At 41.0% G+C, this 19,512-nt stretch overlaps 1 protein-coding gene across 2 annotated transcripts in view; it reads left to right on the top strand.

The window, feature by feature from the left end:
* The window catches only part of DACH1 (dachshund family transcription factor 1), a 408,166-nt gene that overhangs the window by 73,863 nt on the left and 314,791 nt on the right, over positions 1-19,512 (top strand). The gene's annotated exons all lie outside the window — the stretch shown is intronic.

Below are 19,512 nucleotides of genomic sequence, written 5' to 3'. Positions count from 1 at the left end.
GAACATGCGACCAAACAAGGGGCATGTCTAGACCTAGGGAGGGGAGGGGGAGGGGGAGGATGGTGATCACGAGATCCTCCCCTTCAGTCCACACGTGGCGCGTGACGTCCCAGGAGGAAAAAAGAGATCCTGCTCCCATCCTCCCACCCTTGATGGGCACGGAGCTTCTAGAGAGCTCTGTGCCCCATGCCCGGTTCCCAGTTCCTCGTGTTTACATGTGAGGAGCTTGGATGAAACTGGGATGGCTGCCCACACGTCCCGCGGTCCTGAGACCGTGGGAAAAGTTGGGATTAAAGCCATCCTGGTTATCCTGGGGAAAGGGAGGGATCATTCCTCCCTGCCCCCAGGATCCCCTGTGCATCATATGTATGCACAGGGATGTTTCCAGGGCGATCCCTGGGATAACCCAATGTGTATTCATACCCAAGGTTTCCTGCCTGTCTGCTTGCACATTTCTGGGTTGTGTTGACATCACACATAGTTTCATGGAGATAGGACATTTAAAATATTACTTTGAACATGTGCTTTTGTTGTACTTCTATGATTTCAGACTTAACAAAATTGGCCCAAATCAGTTAAGCCTTGCTGAAAACTTGGAATGACTTTGGATTTATTTCATAACAACAGAAATTACTTTTTTTTTTCAGATTAAAGGTAAGTGTTGTAATGGCTTCTGAGTAGGGCCTGGCATGTACTCTAGAGCATAATACAATCGTGATCTGTGACCATCTGGGCAACTGCTTTGTGGTTACCAAGCAGCATGTGATTTGAGATAGATGGATTGAGAGCAGTATCAGCAGTATCAGTTTTGGGGCTTAGCTAATCTTGGTTAAGTTTCAGACTAACAGAAGCACCCTTATTGTGCTCTAAAGGAGAAAGAGTGGTCCTTCAAAGCTAGGTGGTATGGCATACTTTGACAAACTACTGCAACCCATCACATTTTGGGCTAATGAACCTTGGCCAGTGACCTTTCATGTAGTGATGAATCACATATGCCAAAGCAAAAACTATCTACAAAATTACTGCAATGTTAAAGCTTCAACTAGGAGCTTCATTTGTTTTTCTTCTGGTTAAAAAAAAAGTCTGTTTCAAATCCTATTTGCCCCTTATCTCTGTTTGTTCAGTTGTTTTTAATATCACGTACTGAAAGAATTTCAATAGCTGTTTCACCATGAAGTCATTTGTTATCCTTCAGCGGGTCTTTGCCTGCTGAATTGTAAAGCAGCCTCCACTATTTGCATCCTCCAGATGGAGCAGCATATAAACACTCCCAGATATTTCTGGTAAGTATGAAAAAAAAACACCTTATTTGTCCTTTCTGTGAATAAATAAGAGAATGTCAAATTTTATAGACTAATACATTTGTATGCTGAGAGTGATGCTGAATATCTCATGGCCTCCAATGTCACAGACCCTGAGAGAGACAATTTTTTTGTTTTGTTTTCAAATGTATACTAAGTCAAGTAGTGGCTCAATGAAAAGCCAGGGAATTTGATTCTTCTGTTTGTCTGCCCAGTAGACTAATTCAGTTGCAATTTGCCATGAGGAAATACAATTTACATTTTTCCCAGGCTTGCATAAGCAATCACAAAGATAGTCAAGAAAGAAAAATTCAAAGAATGCTTAAAAATTATAAATGCCATATCTTATATATACTTTAGAAAACAAAACAAGATAAATACTTTTGACATACCAAAATGGCTTTTACACTTTCGGTCCTTTATATGATGCAGTATGATGTATAAGCCAGAACTACCAGGTACAACCCATTGGGCAATTCCCCTGTGCAAGTGTGGTTCAAACGGATGGGAGCTACATAATTCTATAATTCCTTCGTTTCAGTGTGTCATGCACAGGAGAGGTTCCCTTGTGGTTTCTGACCACTTGCTTTTTACAATAAGATCTACAGTTGTTGATATTTCCGCTTTTACAACAGAGAAAGCCTAGTAGAAGATCCACCATTCCAGCAGTCATTCATCTATCCATCTTATATCTTTCCATAGTATGTGTCCATATGGAGCTGCTACAAGGGCACTGTGTGAGCTCTGTGTGTGTGTGTGTGTTTGTGTCTAAATCAATGACAAGGTTTGGCAATCTGATCTTGATATATTAAAGTTTAATTTGCAAAGAAGAAACATATTTCAAGAGCATTCATTTTAGTTTTTATAGCCCCTAATAACCAGATTCAGGCCGTTTCTACACCTAAGGGTTATCCCAGGAAAATGAAGGGATCGTCCCTGCCTGCACCCAGGATCCCCTGTGTGGCATTTGGGTGCACAGGAATGATCCAGGGGAAAAGACAGATGTAGAAATGACCTCAGATTCTTCTACAGAATAATGTCACTTCTGTAACACTGAGTGGGAGAGTTGAAAACTATCTGGCAGCCATTGGCACCACTGAGTCTCCATCCTCTGTCCCCAAGCAACTTAGGAAGTGTGTCCACCTCTGTCATTGCTCAGTGACCACAAAACATTATTCAAGGTACATCAATAAGTGATATCTAATATTTATTTTCTTTGAGTAATCATTAGAGAGGAATGAGGCACACTCACAATATCCAGGACTGAATTGATTCTGTAAAATGTATTTTGCTGAGTGAAGTTTTAAGCTGACCAAAATGAAATATTTGAGACAGAAATATTTGAAATCAATAATATGAAACATTCTGAAATAGTGGTCTCTTGCTACATAGCAACAAAGGGACTCGATAATACAAATTAAAATGTAGAGTATAAGCATCTATTTTGTATTACTATTAGCAATGGCTGATTTGTCATCCAAGGCAGATAGCTGACATTTCTCTGATAACAGCTCAAACTATGATGACTTTAACATTTCATCACACACGTCTTGTCTTGGACAGACAAATGCCCTGTATAAATTGTCTATGAAGTTATGCTTGGTTTTCTTAAAGCTTATACTTTATAGCCCATAATACTTCTTCATTGTATGAGAAAGGAAAAAGGTGAAGTAGATATTGGGCATGTCTACACCAGGCCTATATCCCGGGATCATCCCTGTGCATCCAAATGACACACAGGGGATCCCGGAAGCAGGCAGGAACGATCCCTCCATTTGCCTGGGATAATCTTTAGGTGTAGAAAGGGCCATTATTTCAGCAAAACCAGAATTGCAAACCAGGTCTTGTTCATTTCTATGTTAGGAGCCAATCACTTTGTTTTCCTCTAGCAGATACTGGCAGGTTGGGAGTATTATTTAGCCAAAATTTAGCGCTTAAAAGTTATCTTACCTGTAACCATAATAACAAAGTATGAAGAATATGAGATACAGAGAGAGATACAAAAACTATAGCACAAAAGTGTAATTTACATAGACTGGGTTCAGATGATCATTGGGGCCGGGAGCCATCATGGCTTCTCTCCCTGCCCTTGTGCATTGTGTGTGTGTGTGCACTGGTTGTTTACATAATTACTCACACTGCAGCGCAGGTTGGCGTGTCGTGCAAAACTGATGTGCAGCAAGGCAAGGTTTGTTTCCTATCACCCTACACAACATGCAGTAGAGCTTGTAGGGTGAGTATAAAGCCACCTCTGCTACACCACATGCTGGGTTTGCACAGTACAGCAACCTGCAGTGCAGCTTGGGTAATTATGCAAATAACTGGCGCCTGTGGCAAATAAAGGAGTGGGAGGAGAAGCCCAAATGGCTCCTTTCCCTCCTTCAATTGCCTGAACGCCTCCATACTTTTCTTTTTCACTGAGAGACAATACATTTGTCTAGCTTTATTTATTATAGTACTTTTATCCTGCCCTTTAGCCAAGAAGGCTCTCAAGGGGGCTTACAAAAATATTTCTTAATAATATCTAAAAAACATGACACAAAAGGAAAGGGGATTGGGAGGGAGGAGGGGAAAAAAGCAAGCAAATTCAGGCACTTGATTCTTAGTTGCAAATTTCAGCAGCTGGAGCTGGACCCAGACACGATGGAGAGGTGCCTGGCTGCTGCTTCTTTTCCCTCTGATGGCCTCAGCAGCGACAGTTGGTAGCAGGAGGGAGGGGGTTCTCCTGTCAGCTAGATGTACAAAAAGCACATCAATGTAAAGAAAAACAGGTTTTGAGTATTACACAAAAACTCCAATTTCCGATTGATTGGCTGATATTGACACTGATTCAGTATTGGAAACAATCACCTTTGCCTGGTTTTGTTGCTCTCTTAATTATATTTGTACAGTAAGGAAGATTCTCAAAAGATTGAGACACAGCTACAATTTCTTTAAGTTAAGCATAAGCTTAAGGCTTCAATTCTGTACACATGTACTCAGTGGGGCTTACTTCTGAGTAAACATGTATAAGATTGCATTGCATATCACTCATATTTAAATTGGTAGGGCTTAAAAACACTTAGGTTTTGCTCATTGTCTTTTTGGTTTCCAGGAGAATATCTACCATCAGTTACTGTAAGAGTTATTACAATCATGAACGTTATTGTTAGAGCTACAGTATAGGATTAAATTGTTAGTTACTGGTCTGCAATCTAGTGGTTGTCTGGAAAAAACTATGCATAAATTAGGCCTTCTAAACTTTATTTCCTAACACCCCCCCCCCCCGAAGAGTAAAACAATATGGCCTATCATTCCTCCTTGGCCACACTCTTAGGCCCTTTCTACACCTAAGGATTATCCCAGGAAAATGGAGGGATCATTCCTGCCTGCTCCTGGGATCCCCTGTGTGTCATTTCGATACATAGGGATGATTCCGGAACGATCCTGGGGAAAAAAGGCAGGTGTATAAATGGCCTTAATACCCTTTTGAAGCATCTCATTCAGCTCACTGCCCTTCCCAAAATACTTACATGGTACTTCCGCATTCTCTTCCTTCAAATCCATCCCCGAAACACATCTTTTCATAGTTCTTTTTAAAACAAAATTATGGAGGTTTGACTCAGTCTCTTATAGCAGGTATTGGGAACTTATGTCCCTCTAGAGATATTGGTCTATCAGTCTTAGGTAGCATCTGGATGGCCATAGCTTGCTCATCCTGGATTATACAAACTGAAATTAAGTCGAAATATGTTTGATTGCATTTTTTCATATTCGTCGATTGTTAGCCTATGGCTCTCTTTCCTTCGTTTACTCCATTATTAAAGTTTAGATTGTAAGCTCCTTGGTTCAGGGACTTGCCTTTTTGCTTATGTTTCTCTGTAAAACACCAGGTATATTTATGACATCATTATTGCAATCACATCAACAACAGCCCTATAGTGACATCATGCATTGTAATTGTTTGATGGGAATAAAATGCCTAATATATCAGTTTGAAATGAATGTTGCAGAATCTGGTCCTGCCAAAGCATTCGTTTTAGTTCCCACTGAAGTGGTTCCTGATTCCATCTCCTTCTTGGTTTTTACACTTAAGTAAGTGACTGTGGATTGTGGCATGTGCTGGCAGCCATTTTGAATTTTCAAGCTGTGATGGGCAGTCGCTGTGACTTATTGTGATGTCTGAATCCAGCAAGGGTGGGACGTTGGCTTTATTAACAAACCACCACCAGCCATTAGCTGTTTTAGGGTTGTAGGTGGTTTGTAAACCATGCCAAGAACCCCCTCTCACCGGGTTTGAATATTCATAATAAGCCATGGCGACCACTTGCCATAGCTTGAATATTGAAAATGGCTGCCAGCACATGCTGCAACCCACTTAAATAACCCACGGCGGGCTGCAGTGATTATGTAAACTGGTCCATTGACCTAGTTCACGCTATCAAAATAAGCCACTATGGCATTACAGTACATGTCATGTGTGTGCGAGGTGCAATTTCCATAATCACCGCCTGGGCATGGCTTGTTCTATTGTCTGAACCCAGGCGGCATGACTTGTGGGAGGGCGAACTGACACTCCAATAATCCATGTGCTGTTTTAAGGTTATTGAAGGGTTGTTTTGCACAGCACATGCCATGATTTAAATTAGCTTATTTTGATCGTGTGAAGCAGCCCATTGTCTTTCAGTCAGGAAGCAAAACTCAGTACTGAAGATTATGTTTTACTTTTATTTTTCATGCAGATGCGAACAAACATATACACAAAATGAGGACAAAATAGAGTCTTTAATTAGCTACTTAAAAGTAGTTCTCTCCCTATTTATTCATAATTCACTTATTAATGTTGCTACAACAACAACAACAACAGTCTTTCTATGCCTTGTATCTAGATTTGCATTAAATCTCTGGTGTTGTCATCCATATAAGTAGAATGGTGAAAAAATTAAGCGATTTTCTCATAAAAGCTTTTGGTCTGATGTAAAAAGTGTGTGTTACTTTGGCAGCTGATGTTTCTTCATATAAGTGATTGCTATCCTTGGGGAAGAATTAAAAAGAAAGGGGAAATTATTCTTACCTTTGGATATGTGTGCATGTATACAACTCTACGCGTATTTGTATATAATATGTGGGCATTATGCCTATATGACTTGCATGTCACTGAGTTAAGACATCCTTATGCTTAGTGATCCCTATTTTATGTTGCTGAAAACGCCTTCAGTTCCTTCAATCACTTCTAAGCCGCCTTTATCTCTTTTTAATGTAAGTGCACTGGAGTTTTCCCTTTTGTTTGCTGCCCTTCCATTATTTACTTTGATCCTCTGTGAGAAAATCTGAAAGTGTGTTGTCCTAAATGCTAGCATTTCGCCAAAAAAAAGAGGTTTGAGGCCTGGTCCTTCATGTAGAAGAAAAAGGCTCTTGTGTGAAGATGCAGGTTTTGTTTAGTTCTCTATCCCTGGTGGGAGCCTTAATTGCATTTTTTTTTGTCTCACAGTGGCTGGCTGCGGAGTGCTTGCCTTCCCTGCTGATGCCGGAGTTTTCAAGCTCTATTACACTATAGCGGTGAAAATTCCCTGATCCAAGTTAAAGAGTCAGATTTTTTTTTAAAGGAGATTTTTAGGTATAGTCAATTTACCGTTAAGCAGTAAATGCAAGTTAAGCTAGTTGGCTAGCTTAACTTTTTTTCTTCCCCCCTGAAAGTTTTTGCAATTTGTTTTAACTTAGCTAGCATTAATCACATCCTATCCAATTTAGGATCCTAAATTTCATGGATAGTTCCTTTGAACTAATAATGTAATGTTATACAGAATATTATCTGCTAAACTGAAAACTGTATAAACAGTTTGGAATGGATTAAATCTCTAGTTGGTCTCATGTTACTGTATGATCTGTTAGATGTATTTGTCTTCTAAAACAAAACTTTGTTGGTCTTGACCCTATATGATTGGCTTTAATTATCTTATTTCACTTGCATCAAAATCTCTCAAACCACATTAAATTTTATTCATTATATGGTGGCATCTTGTGGGTTGAGTAGGCAAAGGCTACTTTGTTGATACAGCGGATGGGTTCAGTTTCGCTGTCCCAACATGTTCTTAGAAAAGTCCAGCTAGTCCTGTGTTCTAGAGTTTCCTTGTTGATAGCAGAAAATGTTGAGTTGATATTTCCTTAATGAGAGCGTATGTTTGGGAGATACTTGGCAATCTCTTTGAATGTTTTGAATGTGTCTGAAGAAACAGCAGATTTTATGGTGTTTGGGACTCAGATTGAAGCAGAGAACGAGTGAGCTGAAAATTGGCTTGAAGGCACCTTGTTGTGCCAGGTGGGGAATCAGCTGTGGGGTGGAAGATCTAGTGCCTTGTAGTAATGTTTGTTGTTTGCTTCCACTTATTCTCATCTTGTATATTTGGAAATAAGGCAAATATTATAAAATGCAATGTCTGCAATTCTCTCCCTTCCAAAGGAAACCAAATATCGGGAACATGGCTCCTGAAACATTTCACCAGTTGGAAAAATGTGGGGCCTAGAGATTCTTTCCTTAGTGTGATTAATGTGTATTGGATTAGATGTGTCGTCTAGACTCGAGCTCTGTAGAACGAATACTTTTTGTTACATAATGAGATTCATATTTCTTTTCTGTAGCCCTTTGTTTCTGTTAAGGGTGCCATTCAGATTTCATTCTTTATAGTATAAGATAAGGATACAGAAATTGCAAGTGTCCCATTTAAAGTTAGTTTCATATTTTTTTATCTATAATATGGCACACTGAATACAATGGGAAAATTAAGAGAAAAGGGGAATATCAAATATCTCAGATTTTGTTATGAGTTATAGCGGCCGCATTAAATTGATATCCAACCTGTCTTCAGATAAAATAAGTTGGGAGCCTATTCAAAGGTTAAAGGCGACCTAGAAATAATTTTAGTTTAGATTAGATCAGGAAGATTAATAATTGGAAGAAGGCCGAACAACATGCACATTTATGGTAATTCATTCAGGAATATAGCACTAAATAAATACCTGGAAGCTCATAATTTCCAATGAGTTGGTCAGATCTGGAAATCCTTGTTCTTGGAAGATCCATATAGTGATTCTACATTACAGAAGATGAAGGAATTTGGATTGATTCCACTAGTGTGGCTGTGCTTGAGCATCCACAGTTAATTGAAAAATCTATGAATGTTTAATAAAACATTCTGCTAAGTTCTTGTCTAAAAATGTTAATCTTTTGTATACAGGAAAGACAGTGCTATATTTCCATCCAGTGTCCCTCAATCCATATATGTGAGTTCCAGTCCTTACTTAGCCATGAAACTCTTTGGGTGTCCTTGGGCCATTCACCATCTTTCAGGCCTTAGCTAGACCTAAGGTTTATCTTGGGATTGTCCCGGGGTCATCCCTGTAAATGTAAATGACACACAAGATATCCCGGGAGAAGGCAGGGACGACCCCAGGATGACCCCGGGATAAACCTTAGGTCTAGCTAAGGCCACAGTCTAATGTACCTCACAGAGTTGTTGTTAGGATAAAATCGGAGCGTGATGATATATACTGTCTTGAGCTCCTTGGAGAAAAGATGGTATACATGAAATAACTAACTAAATAAATATTCCTGCTCTGAATTTATACAATGTCCAGTGGTATCTTGTTTTTAGATAAGCATGTTCAGCATGATAGCCTTCTAATGATATATTCAAAAATTGCATATATCATGCACTAATAAGATCACATTATAAACATTGTTCACTTATTTCTGTACACCTTTGCACTCCAGTGCTAGAACACACTTCTCTCCTGTTTCATTTTAGAGACAAGAGGACATGCTTCCACTCCCCATACCTGCAGATACTGCATGATACATTACTGCCAGTAAGGCTATCACTCCCTATATGCAAAAAATGTTATCTAATAGGTCCTTAAGCAATAAAAAAAATACAATCTTGGGATAGAGGTTGTCCTCTGGAAATACCCTCACATTATTTAGACCAGGGGTGAAGAACCTCAGGCTTTGGGGCCAAATCTGGCCTCAATTCAGACCTATAGGGTTCCCTAAAGTGCCACTCCTTTCTCTTAGCCCCACTCCTTTTCCCATTATTGCTGATAGTTTGGTGGTTACCTGGATTTCACACATTTCCTTTCCCATTCTTAAAGGTTAAGGACTGTGCAACCCTCAGGCCTCGGATTCGGAAATCCGAATTATGGAGGCCATTTCATGGCAGATCTGCCATTTTATGATGGATCCACCATTTTCTTGCACAGCCCTAGGCCCCCCTTACAGCCTACAACTCCCAGCATCTAGTGCCTGGGAGGGCTGTACTTACCAGAGCCCAGGAGCAAAGGGAATACAGGAAGTAGGTGCCACCATCGCCAGGTCCTCCGTGCAATCACCGGCTTCCCCACACAATCACCAGCTTCCCAGGGCGATTGTCTGCTGCTGCATCAATCCAGAAGTCTCCATTGACTCTGGAGGGGTCCACATGACTTCCACAGCTGCCCTACAGCTGCCTGCTTCAAACTTCGGAAGTCACGTGGACCCCTCCAGGGTCAATGGAGACTTCTGGTTTGAGGCAGTCGCCGCCAATCACCCGGGGAAACTGGTGATCGCACGGAGGACCTGTATTCCCTCTACTTCTGGGCCCTGGTAAGTACAGCCCTCCCAGGCACGGGATGCTGGGAGTTGTAGGCTGTATGAGGGGCCTAGGGCTGTGCAAAAAAAATGGCGGATCCATCATAAAATGGCAGAACTGCCATGAAATGGCCTCTGTGATTCTGGTTTCTGAATCTGAGGCCTGAGGCTTGTGCAGTCCTAGTTGAAATGCCTCTTCTAAGGCTTAATTACTGGCATAAGGAGCTTTATGTTTAAATATGCTTGTATTTGCTTTGTTTTTACTGCCCCCCTTTGCTTTTTACCACCCCCCCTTTGGCCCTGCCCGGCACTATGGAGAAGCCCCCAAGAGCTTCTCCAAAGTGAAATGTTGCCCTCAGGCTGAAAGAGGTTCTACGCACACACACACCTTTTCCCTGCAACATAATACTTTAAGCGTTTGACAAGCAGTGGCTTATTGTAATTTACAAAAGCCTGAGTAAGTAAACAATTTAAAAAATTTAAAATGGTGAAGCAGACGGCAATGTTCAGTACTTAAAATGCTTCATTGCTAATACATACATTAATCTCTACGATTGAAATAATGGCATTATGCCCATGATTTTCAGGCTGTTTGCTATCTTACTAATGTCCTATGCAATCGTAATAAATAAATAAACATTAGAAACAAATTTCTACTGCCTGTTTTCTCCTGAAAGGAGAGTTTATTAGGCTTGAACTTCCCTTCCCCATTCTTTCCTGTTACTACAGGAATGTGTGAAATTGAGGAGTCAGAAGAGACTGGATATTAAATCCAAGATCATAGGGCTGCATGGATCCTTAGGCTAGAAAAGTTTTTTCCCCTTCTTTGTTGTTGTTTCCTTCCTAGTTGTAAGCATTAGCATTTGAAAATCTTTGCTGATTGCATTGAAGTTGCTTCTGCTGAGTCAGGTCAACCAGGCTTTCTGAATCTCGGACACCCATGCTACTAAGACCAACACTGATTAGAATTTTAATTTCATACCAGACTCTCTGACTATAAAGTGAGTTGGGTAGAAACTACTCAGAAAATATATAATTAAAACTTATTTTAATTTTTTTAAGCTTTTAAAATCCTAACACTCTCACCCAAATTAATTACAAAAATACATGTGAATAGATTTAATAATCATTCTGTTTCTGCTCCTCAAAGTGTTGGGTATAACCTTTAAAGATCTACATACCTTAGCACCATCTACTCCCACCCCATGAACCTTCTCATCAGTTAAGATCTTCTAGATAGTCTTTTATATGCATGCCACCAATAACTAAGGGCATGTCTAGACGGGGCAATATCCCGGGGATCATCCCGGGATTGTCCCTGTGCATCCGCATGACACACAGGGGATCCGGGGAGCAGGGAGGAAAGATCCCTGCATTTCCCTGGGATATTGCCTACACTTTTGTCCCGTTTTTCCTGCAGTCCCGGGATGATCCTGAGACCGTGGGATGTGTGGGTGATTGTCCTGGCTTGTCTTGGCTCCTCGCGAGTAACCACAATGAGCCAGGAACCAGCCCCATTGGGGGTGAGGTGGCAGAGAAAAGTACCTTTAGCGTTGGAGCGCTCCTGCACTCATTTTTGATAAAAAAATAATAATGGTGGGCGTGATATCCTCTTCCTCCCGGGACATGTAGACTGAGGGGGAGGATCTTGTGATCAGCATATCGCGAGATCCTCCCCCTCCACCCCCCTGGTCTAGACATGCTCTGAGTTGTGTTTGTTTGGGATGCTGAAAACTACCTTTTCAATAGCAGTTCGCAGTAGTCTTTGAAATTCTCTGCCAAGATAGGCCTAGGCCTGGCTTGCCATTTCTCTGATAAGTCTAAAATGGCTGTACAGCATCAGAACCCTCCTTGAATTTCGAATTTGAATCTCCATGGTTTATTGATCAATGAGATTATGTGGTACTCTCAGTTTCCTCTTGTGATTGCTTTATATTGTTGTTGTGTATTGTTGTTTTAATTAATTTCCTATATTGTAAGGCACCTTGGAAATGTTTTAGTTGAAAGGCAGGGCAAAAGTATTTAGAAGAAATGAATATTAGATGGCCACCATAAAAAGAGCGTAATTAATTTCGCAGAAGGGTTTGTTTAAATGCACTGTGGATGTCTCCTTTTCTGCTCTCATAGCAGCTCCAGATTCTGCTGGGAAACTCTTTTGAACCTCTCCCTCCCCCACCCCACTTGGCTTTTCAAGTGGCACAGTACAATGAAAAGACTCAGTACTGCTATTGCACACATCGAACATGCTGTGCAACGCTCTGGAACATAGGCATAACTCATAAAACTGGAAGATAAATCTAATATTGAAAAATCAGCTCTCATGATGAAAAATCCCAGTATCTCATCCATCTGTAAGCATGTCCCTTTGCCCAACCAATATAAGGCCTCAATGGAAAGACATTCATACTCTGAGCTTTTAAGAAATTCCACAGGTGTATGGCAACCACCAGTAATGCCTTTTAGCTTTTGCTCATTGATGAGCTTGGCACACAGAAAGGTACAGAGATTGAAAAAGGTAGGGTGGCATAGAGAGAGAAAGAGCTATGCAATCTTGCAATGCAGCAAACTGCCAACTTTTGCTTATGCCTTTGCCCACTCTTGGATCTGGCTCCATCCAGCATTAACCTCAAAACCACCTCCCTGATGGACTTTTTCTGTAGGACAACAGCTCTTCCAAGGAAAATGGTTCCCTCCCTTCAATCTAGGTGATAATACTGCCCCATTGCAGTGTTGGTTTTTTTTCTTTTTGCATTCAAATTTGTACGTATTTCTGTGAATATTTCCCCAAATGAATGCATCTTTGTGTGCATCTTTGAAATGTTGCAGTTTTCTCCCATTGATTAAAGAGTGCTTGTACACATTTTTCAAAAGTACACATTTTTTTCATTAACATTTTTCAATGTATGCATGCTGTCAAAAGCATTTTTTCGTCGGCAGATCACATTGCAAGTTTGGAAATGTACAGATTTCAACTACAAATTGCATTTGAGTTTGTGTTTGGTTGGGAAAGTACAAACTGGGTAAATCTTGAACAAAAATGAACTGAAACAAATTTCTCATACATCGCCACTTCGAAATGGAAGAAGAGAAAATTATGTGATTAGCGTACTCAGGTTATAATTTATTTTGACAGCTGATTTGAGCTGCCTTCCTAGATGACCATGTCAGGCAGTAAAGGATTCAGATTTATTTTTTCCACAGATGACTCTCACTTTCCAAGATGGGTACGAATTCAACTTAGTGGCAGAAGCCACTTCTCTAAGTAGCTCTACATCATAGTGAGATACAGATTGAAATGGTATCATATAAAAGGAAGAGGATTGAATCTCTGACATCTTGAACCCTGATTAGCAGTGTTCAGATGTCATATTAGTCTATGATGGCTTAATAATATATGCACAGTAGCTTAATTTAGAAATAGTCCATGTTGTTTCACCACACGACTGGACTGATAAGCTAATGTGCATAGCTTACTAAGTAACTGTGCCTAATCTGATCCATCCCCCTGCCTTTTCTCCCAGTGCAGTATTTCCATCCCAGATGTGGCGCTGTCTCACCCATTTGTTATATCGCAGCAGCGAGCTGCAAGGAGTGAAATCCCAGGTGTACCAAAAAGGAGGTGGCACAAATAAACCCTTGGAGGGTTGCCAGATCAGGACCAAATTTCACAGGTTGCCTCCTTTAGTCAGGAGGGGCCCCCCCATGCCCCTCCAAACCCTGCACACTTTCACACTTCAGCAATCGGGCTTGAGGCAGTAAAGGAACTATTTTTGTTTGAAATGGTTGACATAGTGCAAATGTGCTGTTGTGGAGCCACTGATTTGCCCCTTTGCTAATGTGCAGTTGTGCATTTCAGCGATTGGACTGAGGCAGTAAAACACCTGTTTCTTTAACAGTATAGACTTAGCGCATTAGGGCTGTGTCGTGTAGCCACAGAGAGATAGCTGCCTGGCAGCGATCTGAACTGCTGTTGCTGCGCAACTCTCTAGGCAAGCCAATTAAGCCACAGTGCCCGACATACAGCACGAGAACCCACAGTGGCATGTACATTAGACCAGATTTAATACTAATAATTTATTTATTTATTTGTGACCCACCTTTCCCTCTGGATTGAGGCGGGGTACAACACAAATAAAAACACCATAAAATACATGCAACTAATTCAAACGTTTAAAACCAGTGCATCATTAAAAAAGGCATGACTTAGTGCCAAACAGACATTAAAATGTAAGCCTATGTGGCAGGGTGTTGCTGTTTTATTCTTTTGCTATGTACAGCACCATGTACATTGATGGTGCTATGATGCTGATGATGATGATGATGTAAGAGGTAGGGGATTTAAACCTTTCCCCTACTATTGGCTAAATCTGGATCTGAGAGGCAGGGGAATGCCATATCCAGGAAACTGTGTGATTATGTGATTTGCATGTGGAAATTTGATTACTTGTCCCTCAGACTGCCGTAATGTATAGCAACAGTAAATACATTCTTGTTACTTATCACTGGGGGTGCTTCCATGCCAGTGTTGCCTACTTCACAAGGTGATATCCCATGAGCATGTTACCGCAGTGATGGAACAACTCCTTACATCCCTTGTAAATGTAATATATGGAGATGGTATCAACATTCTGGTTTTAGCCACACGGGGCTCATCTACACCAAGCAGGATATTCCACTATGAAAGCGGTATATAAAAGGCAGGAGCCAGGGCCTTGCTAGACCAGGGGTTAGCGCATTGCGAGGCCCGTGCTCGCCCCTGTGCGTTCAAATGACACACAGGGGATCCCGGCCTTAGCCAGGGCTCGAGCCGCCCTGGAACCGCGCCAACCAGAACCACTTGTAGCGCGGTTCTTCCTGTGGTCCCGGCCTTAGGTTGGGCTGAGGCCAGGACCACGCGTGTGTGGACCAGTCTGCCGCTTTTCCTGGCTACCGCACTTATGCGTGAGTAGCCAGGAAAAGCAGCGGATGGGCTGCAGCGCTCCCTGCACCACCAAGTCCCCAGCCTCCGTTTCCCGCCCCCCCCATGTCCCCGACCTGTGTTGGCCTCTGCCGCCAAGTCCCCGGCCTGTGATGCCCGGAGCTGCCATATCTCCTGGCCGGGCATCACAGGCCGGGGACTCGGCAGCGGAGGCCATCACAGGCCGGGGACATGGGGGGGCGGGAAATGGAGGCCGGGGACATGGGGGGGAAATTGCGGGTGGGAGACATTGGGTGTGGGATCGGACATCGTGGGTGGGGGTGGGCGGGAGAAGGAGAATGGGGCTGGGGGACATTGGGGAATCAGACATCGCGGGTGGGGGGCGGGTGAGAGAAGGAGAACGGGGCTGGGGGACATTGGGGGGAATCAGACATCGTGGGTGGGGGGCAGGTGGGAGAAGGAGAACGAGGTCGGGGGGGAGAGAAGGAGACTTAAAAAAAACTACTTACCTTTCCTGGCTCCTGCTGCCTCTTTAAAAATAAAAAAATGGCGGCCGCAACAGCTCTCCTCCAGAGCTTGTTGTGGCTCCCGTCTGAATAAGGGCGAGATCTCGCGTTATTCCTAATGCGAGATCTCCCGTCCTCTCCTCCGGATTATCAGGTAGGTCTAGCAAGGCCCCCACACTACTGCTTTATAGTGGTATTGAAATGCACTGACAACTGTTGGGGCCCATTGACATATACAATATACTGCTTTCAGAGTGTTATATCCTGCTTGGTGTAGATGTGTCAATGGGCCCCAACAGTTGTTGGTGCACATCAGTACCACTATAAAGCAGCAGTGTGGCTCCTGCCTTTTATATACCGCTTTCATACCACTTTCATAGTGGAATATCCTGCTTCGTGTAGATGAGCCCTCAGACATGTTTGGTGGCTGTTGTATATCTCCAAATCTTTTGAGACAGGACACTTTTTATAAGCTCCAGTCCCGTTTGTTACTACCTAAGGTTCATGGATGATTCATTCATCTGGATCTTATTTCCCATGATAGTTACAACTTCCTACTTGTTATCTCCCAACTTGATTAAGAAGAAAACTAGGTAGAAAGGTGGTCAGGGAAGGATTCCCTCTTTCCAACCTTGGTATATATAAAAATGTTGTGTTAAGGCCTAATTCACAGAAATTAGAACTCCATAAAACAGTGTTTCTGTTAGATTGTAAACATTGAATTTAAACTAGCACTATGGAACTGTGTGCTCTTGAAGACAGCATTTTTCCCCATTAAAAGCAACCCTTGCCAGAGACCCTGAGAAGTAAATTAAAGACATGTAAGTGATTGTTAAAATCCGGAGTGACAGGTATTTTTCCCCTTTGTACTTAGAACTTCTGACATGATGCAATGAAAAATGATTAGGGAATTAACTTTAGCTTGCAAGAGAAGCATAGAGACCTGCATTGCATGCCACTGTTTTTTCACAGCTTGTTTGTAACTCAAACTGTTTTGTTCTGTGGACAAAAATTCATAGTTGCAAAGTAGTAGTACGTTTTTGAAGAGATGATATGTTTGAAATACAGCCTTATGTTAACTGGTCTTGTAACTTTGGGAGGTTTAGGGACCATTTTTGCCCCTTTGGACCCTCGCCACTGCAGGCTGTGGTTTGTGCAATGATACCCCTCCCAAACAAAAATTTGCTGGTTTGCTGCTTTGTAGCATAAGGGCTAAATTTAGCTTGTTTCCAAGCAAAAACGATCCCTTGTGGTATTCCATAGCCATTGCAGACAGCATGTTTTTTGTAATAAATAGGTGGTTTTTTTAAAAAAAATTAGGAGCAGTGGAGGATGACCTGGGGTTGGAGGTGGGGCTGCACATGACACATGGGGTGCATGCTGCCCACCCCTGGTGTAGTTATCGACCCTACAATGAAAAATCCAGAATTTACAACACTGAATTGTTGTTTCCAACTCATTGTAAAATGGCTGCCACATAAGCAAAGTTAAAATGGGTATAGCATGTTGAACTGTTGTCCAGAATTCATGTTGAACTATATGATTGGGCAGTTGACAGGTCTTTGGGTCTCCAGCACACTGGAGAGCCAGTATGGTGTAATGGCTAGAATGTTGAACTGGGAGTCAGGAGATCTGGGTGCAAGAGATCCTAAGGATGGTTTCTCAGTTAGCATGCCCTACATTTCTCCACCTCTCTTAACTATTATGTCTGCAATGGATTATTGAGTTTTGTAATTACTTGGTGCAAATTTCCAGATTTAAGTCTGAACAATATAATTCATTTCCTTTCTTTCAGATTATGAATATTTATTATTAGTGGATGTAGAAAAGGTAAACTTTATTTACCTTGATTTATTTTGAAAATACGAAGTTATTTTTGTATTGTATGACTTTATTTGTTTGTGTCCCCATATTAAAAAAAAAAGTTGGGAAATATTTCTGTAATTGTATTGATTTGAAAGAATAGATTTTTTTTTGGTAGCGTTTGTTTTATGCTGACCAAATTATACCTCATTTGTGCCTTCTTAGATGTGATAGATTACATTAATGTGGCAACCCTGGGAACCAGTATGAAAGCATTTGAGCTAACCTGTTTGCGTAAATAGATCAGTCATTTGCATAAAACAGTCTGCATTAACACTCAACTATAAAGAATCAAGGGATTCATCCTGCAGTGACGGAATAGCAATGTTACTGAATGGTATAAGATTGAGACTGTGCACCATCCTTTGGCTTGGACCCTAGATAAAGATAGCTGACTCTATTTATAGCTAATAGCTATTTTGGGGGGTGGCGAGAGTTTTTTTGTGCGTGTTATTTGTGTAGCATTTTCATTGGTTTACCCTAAAGATATATACTAGATGATAATAAAGTAATAAAAGATTGTTTTCACAGCTGTTTGTCTTTGATTACAGATTTCTTTGAAGTATTGCAATAAGACAGACTTTGAACCTGGAAAGAGATCAAATAATGAATTGTTCTGCCTTGTGAAGCTTAAGAAGGGATTTTATTGTTGAAACATATAGTGCAACATATTTTTTTTCCTAACAGTTAAATAATGGTTGAAAGTACTATGAGATCATTACAGATGGACTAGATTAAAAGGCTTGAGGCCAAACATTAAGAACTGTTGAGAAAGAAAAGATTATTTCTTAGTTTGCAATTGCTAAATATTTTTGCTTTCTTTCAAGTCAAAATGGAAGTTCAAAAGAGGCAAGGAAATTAAACTAATAAGTAAGCAAGTGGCTTCTCTGTGAGTTTGTAAAGCATGCATCATTCCACTGTGGTTTGCACTTCAGATGATATACACAACAGTGCATTTAGCCCTAAACATTAAAAAGAAACCCGTGAGAGTATTAAAATGTGCCTTTTCAGTTAACTAGGGCCTTAGCTAGACCTAAGGATTATCCCAGGCAAATGGAGGGGTCGTCCCTGCCTGCTCCCGGGATCCCCTGTGTGTCATTTGGATGCACAGGTATGATCCCGGGACAATCCCGGGATATAGTCCTGGTCTAGCTATGGCCTTCGATGAGAAGGATTATATACTTTGGGATGCAATCTATTTATTTCATTTTCATACTGACTTTCTTCCAAGAACCAAGGGAAAGTGTGCACGGTTCCCCCTGTCTTATCCTTCCAACAACGCTGCAAGGTGGGTTGGGTGAGATGAAATTAAGAGTATGCAGTGGCAAAATAAGAACAAAATTTCTGTAAAATAATACCTGTATTACACAACAACCATCATTACCCATTCCTTGTTTCATTAATGCATCTTGTATACAGACAAACAAAATGTTAAGATACGAAATAGATGGAGCTTGCTGTGCATCCCCCGTCCTTTTCTGGGTTACTTGTAATACGTAATGTAAAACGGTACTCTTCAAGTTCACATTTCATTATAAGATATTTAGTTATTGCAAGTTACAATGGAAGATTTCCCCCGAAATCAATAACTTCAAATTCATCACTGTATATGTTAAGCAGGCAGGCAGAAGAAGACACACTCACACCCACCCACCCACCGTATATATTTATTGTTCACATGAATTTAGCTGTTGTGTTATTTAGAGCAAACTTCTTGCCTTAGTGCAATAGATAAACCTTTCAAGCAATGGTTTCAGTAGCAGCATTAGACAAAGGAATATTGTAACTTTAGAGATTTTTATGATGAAGGTGTGTTTTAAGAGATGTCACTTTGATATTTTTACATTATGTCCTACATTTGTCAGCTAAAACCAGGATATTGCCTCAATGAGAAAAAAGCATGTTCTGCACTTGTCAAAAGGCAGTAAGTAATGATTAAAATAGCAGTGTGAAACGCTAGGAGATTAAAGTGATGCTAATGATAAGTGAGAGAAGAAAAGGGCAAGCTATATTTTAATCCCTGAGAGAATGGTTAATGACTTCTATTGCCTGAGATTAAACTAAACCTGTCTCATCAGCTTTTTCTGCCTGGTGAAAAAAAGCTCTCTGCACTTTAATTTATTAAAGTCTTTTAAGGAAGCACATTGATCCACAGAGGTTAAACTTTAAAAAAAACTGTGCAAAACACATACACTAAAATGCTTTAACAAAAGTGTTTCTTTGTTGCTTTAACCATAGACATAGTTCTATAAAGACTTCATTGTCTGTGGCTTGGTGCATTTAATTAAGGGATATTAATTACTTAAAGGGAAGGTTGTTTCT

This window comes from Elgaria multicarinata, chromosome 5, assembly GCF_023053635.1.
Source record: "Elgaria multicarinata webbii isolate HBS135686 ecotype San Diego chromosome 5, rElgMul1.1.pri, whole genome shotgun sequence".
Taxonomy (NCBI): domain Eukaryota; kingdom Metazoa; phylum Chordata; class Lepidosauria; order Squamata; family Anguidae; genus Elgaria; species Elgaria multicarinata.
Note: the sequence above shows the minus strand (reverse complement) of the source record. Positions and strands in the feature narration are given on the sequence as shown.